Below are 5275 nucleotides of genomic sequence, written 5' to 3'. Positions count from 1 at the left end.
CAGGCGGATCTCTGTGAGTTCGAGGCCAGCCTGGTCTCCAAAGCGAGTTCCAGGAAAGGCGCAAAGCTACACAGAGAAACCCTGTCTCGAAAAACCAAAAAAAAAAAAAAAAAAAAAAAAAAGAAATAAGACCAAAATGCTTTCACCCTAAAACTAAGGCCTAAGATTTCTCCTTTTAGATACAGGCCATGAGTTACTGAAACAGGCCGTGAGTTACTGAAACCAGTCAGTCCAGATTCCAGAAACCAGAGAGTGTAAAAGTACAGAGTCACAAGGTAGTCACAAGGTAATGACTGCCGGACTATGGAATGTCCTCTCCCTGGTTCCCTAGGTAACTATTTGACCAAAGAATGTTCCAACCCTGGTTTCCAGGGTAACTGACCATAGAAATGTCCCCACCTGGGGGCAGCCAATGAAAAATGGTGGTGGGTAACCACCCCCTTAAAAGTAAGATTAAGCCATGATTTCTAGAAAGTCCCTAGAAGCGAGCCAATCAGAATTGTACCCATACTAGCACCCCTAAATGATGCAACCTTGTGATTTTTGCCTTTAAAAACTGAGCTTGCAGAGAGGCAGGTACTTCCTCCAGCCTCCACTGCACTGGATCTGCTGGAAGGGATAGACAATTCAGAAAAACTATTTCCAGAAGAGGCTAATAATGCCAAATTAATGGTTTTACACAAAGAAAATAGTAAAGCGCCGGGCGGTGGTGGCGCACGCCTTTAATCCCAGCACTCGGGAGGCAGAGCCAGGTGGATCTCTGTGAGTTCGAGGCCAGCCTGGTCTCCAAAGCGAGTACCAGGAAAGGCGCAAAGCTACACAGAGAAACCCTGTCTCGAAAAACCAAAAAAAAAAAAAAAAAAAAAAAAAAAAAAAAGAAAATAGTAAAGCTATGATAGCAACAAATCATGTCTCCTTCATTAATGGTAATAGCAAAACATCCCAACGTCACTGGCCAACTTCTTAGGTCACTGTTGAAATCATTAACTGAGCCAAATATAGTTGTTACCTGATATGAAGCGTATCTAACTTACAAGGTGGATAAAGTGGGGTGTGAGTATTTATGCTCAGGTATGCTCTAAGATATTCGGTAGGATATCTTCTTTAAAATATTTTTTTAAACATAGGTTAGGTGTTATCAATTTAAAAGGTCCACCCCTGACTACATTTCCATTTTGGCTTCCACTTCAGCAAGTGCAATTTATGAAATAATACAGAAAGGGTCTTCCAAATGAGATTGTAGCACCCAAATGTGAGTTTTAAAACTAACCCTAAAAAACATAAGATGTAACAGTAGATAATGAACATAGGAGTGATTTGTGTCCTATTAACCATGAGATTCCTGGATGTGGTTTAGCAACTGCTCATTGACTTCCTGTGCTTCTGCAAGTAGCTCAGCAGCTGAAAGCCATCCATCTACCATCTCACAGATCTGGATACTGTAAGTCTGAAATCCAGATCTTATAGCTTGTGCAGAAGTGTCCTCCATGGGTTCATGTGCAAAAGTCTTGTTTCTGAGTTATTAGCACAATTTGAGGGAGAGAAATGTGAAATTTAGAATCTGAGCCTATTTGGAGGAAATATGTCATTAAAAAATATCATGGAAGGATAAATCTTATGCCTGTCTCTCTGTGTGTCTGTCTCTCTTTCTCTCTCCCCTCCTCCCTCCCTCCCTTTCCTCTCTTCCCTCTCCCTCACTCCTAACTTTCCCCTTTCTCCATCAGACCTCCATGAGGTAAGTAGTTATGTTGTGCAACTCCCTCCTCCATGATTCTCTCCCTTATCACAAGTGCCCAATGAACTGTCTGACTGTGGACTGACTAACTTCTGAACCAGTTATCCAAAACAAGCCTCTCCCTTCTAAATTGATTCTCGTAGGTGTTTGTCCCATGATAAAATATGATGAATATGTAAGGTTTTGGCAGGGTTGATTCCCTGAGTAGGCTCTGAAGAAGAACCTGTCCCATGCAATTCCCAGCATCCCATGGCTTCTTGACGTAACAGTGGTCCTCTGTTGCATCTTTAACTCATCTTTCTCCATATTTATATCTGTGTCCTCTCTCTTTCGTAGACATCATTGGTCTATTCTTATGGAGGGTGACTTCATCTTAACTAACTACACCTGCAAAGACCCTGCTTGCACACTAGGTCACACTCTGGGACTCAAGGTAGACATGGATTAGGAGAGACGAAAGTATACAAAATCAAAATAATAATATATCCTCATTCATCCTTTTGATGAGTACATCTACCATTCAGTGTGCTAGTTGTTCTATGACTTAAAGCTAGGACAATGAAAACTGTATTTCAAATTACTACTGTGCAAGCACCCATTTGGAGCATACTGCTCTCATAATGCTGACAATGTAACAAATACAAGAACTGAACAACATAAAAAAACATTCACAGTTTTGTGCAACTATTAGACAATGTGATTAGCTTACTCTTCTCAAACAGCCTTTTCTTTGCAACTGCTTTATTATGCTTCTGTATAGACTTCTCGACTAGAATGGGCACGCAATTGATATCCCTTTCTCTTTTTTGCCACTTTCTCAAATGTTATACTTTAAGAGAAACAAAAGATGAGCTCTGTGTTACAATACACCTAGACAGAACCACTTTTTGTGTCTCATTGACCCACCTGAGCAATAATAATGATCTTCAGTGTTTATCCTACTTAAAAGTTTTTTAATCTTTAAATAGGATTGAAAACATCGCTATATAAAATTATTTTAATCAAAACCTTATTCATAATATGTTTACTTAAATTATCTTTCTCTAATCATACGCTTGTTTGCCATTTATTTTTATGTCTTCTGTTTCTGATAAATAATAAGACAAGAAGAATCTAACCTATAGTGAATACCTTTCATGTTCTTCTGTTTTCTTTATGTCATAGTCATTTGTCAAATATTTATATATAAAAGTTTTTATTTATTTATACAATTATTTTTCCCTACACCTGACTGTTTCCGCATTCCATTTCACTGTGAACCTTGTGTCAGGAGCTTTTTCTCTTGTCACTGTCTAACTCACAGGAGCTCTACTGTCAACATCTGGAAGAGATCAGAACCAAGTGTGAGCTTGTTGACAGTCCTTGTAATTACTTCCATTAAGACTTAGTGAGCCAGATCAATAAAGTAAATTACAAAAATGAAATTTTATTTATTTATCTAGAATGCTTTTCTCTCTTAGAAGAAACTTTACACATGCATTACCTCATTTGAATAAAAATATCTGGCTTGACATGTATCCAATAGTATAAGTCGAAAAATTGAGGATCAGGAATTATAAGTTATAAACCTTACATATAACTAATCAGAAAAGTGTTATTCACCCAGGATCTTTGAGTACACATCTTCTCATTAGATTACATTATCAATGGCTTTATTATCTTTGCCTTTTGCCTCCTTTCCAACCACAATTACATCTCTATTTTGGCTCAGCATAATTCTAGATGAACTCTGCTAATTTAAGAACACAATATCTAACTAGAAAATAATTAGCTGTACACATGTGACATAGTAAAGAAAGATTCTATACTCCAGTCAATGGAAATAGACTCTTCATAATAAAATTAGAAACATTGGTATTTTACTAATCACTGAGATATTTAAGAAATATTTACATTTCCCTGAATGATATAATTCTGGATAACATGCAATTTAATATTCTATCTGTTTGATAAACTAGAAATTAAAGTAAGCCTCTACAGGTCTTATAGATCAGAAAACCAGGACAAAAGAATCCAGGAGGTAGGTAAAAGGAAAATGATGGTATGACACATAAGAAAGATACTAATACTCATCCAACTTGACAGCATTGCAGGAGACTGAGCAAGCCCTGCCAAGACGTGATGAAAGCCTAGTTTTATCAATTCATTGTATGTAAGACTAAAACCCAGGACCAACCACGTGACTTCAAAGCTCATGGTCTTTGCATTAAAAGAAAAAGTTAAAGGGAGGAACGAAATAAGGAGGGAAAGGATGGATGGAGCATGGAAAGCTATTCTATTTATAGGAGTCCCAAAGTACCAATCACAGCATGGTTACAGCAAATATATTTAAACCAAAGATACAGTGGCCTGAAACAGGTCACGCAACATGAAGTCAATGTCGCCTCTTCCTGCAATTGCTCTTAGTCATCCTTTATTGATTTAATCTGATTGCTCTGTTTTCCATTGGCAGTTGCTTGATGATAGCTTTCAGTGATTAACTACAAATGTGTATCTTCACCACAGTATACACAAATCTATTGACTCACTTAAACAAAAGAACAAAGTCCAACTTCTCCTGGGCAATTAACTAACACAAGTTCAGCATCACAAGATCTCCTCTTATCTTAAGTGGCCAGCAGCAGAGTTTATCTTGCCGTATACACATGGCTTCCTACTGTGAAGAGAAGTTTAAAAAAAAAAAAGAAATTATACTAAAAAGAGTGATGTGCTGCTCAATGCTTCACTTGCTGTCAGCATTAGGCATGAAGATTTTCATTATTCACTCGTGCCTAAAAAAAAAAATAAGTCTCAATTAATAACTAGACTATTATTCATTTGTTGAATTAATATTTGATTTAGTGCCACTATTTATCAGATTCTGTACTGTATCCTGTAAATGCAGATATAAACAAGATATGCATACTTGTCAATTGGCCTCTTGCTAGGATATAGATGAGCTAACTTGGTTAAGGAACATGGGATGGGAGACTTCTTGCATAGCAAGACATTGGTGATTGTCAGGCAAGAGGCTCACACAACCAGATTTTTATTTTATTAGGATTAAAACCAGGTATAATGAAATATGGAGTGGACACTTGTGAACAACAGTCAAGAAGGCATTCTTTTGTTAAGGTGAAAAAACCTATAGTCTGAATAGAAAGGAAAGGAGTCTGATACCAAAGTGATGCAGTAAGATTCCTTCAAAGTTATGGGCAGAATGGCAAAGCTCAGTATGATCCTGAGGAATGGAAATGATACTCTATCTGGAGGAAAGGGCCAGGAACATTTTATAAGAATGTGATAGTAGACTTTGAAGACTTGCAATTCAGGCCTTGAATGACTTCTAAAATACAGATAGATATATAGATAAATGATAGATAGATAAATGATAGGTAGATAGATAAGCAGATAGGTGATAGATAGATAGATAGATAGATAGATAGATAGATAGATAGATAGATAGATAGAGTATAGAGAAATAGAAGATAGATGAAAGATAGATTGATAGATTATAGAGAAATAGAAGATAGATTGATTGATTGATTATAGAGAATAGAT

The sequence above is a fragment of the Peromyscus californicus genome, unplaced genomic scaffold (genome assembly GCF_007827085.1).
Source record: "Peromyscus californicus insignis strain IS unplaced genomic scaffold, ASM782708v3 Scaffold_18__1_contigs__length_77618521, whole genome shotgun sequence".
Taxonomy (NCBI): Eukaryota; Metazoa; Chordata; class Mammalia; order Rodentia; family Cricetidae; genus Peromyscus; species Peromyscus californicus.
This window is presented reverse-complemented; position numbering follows the sequence as displayed.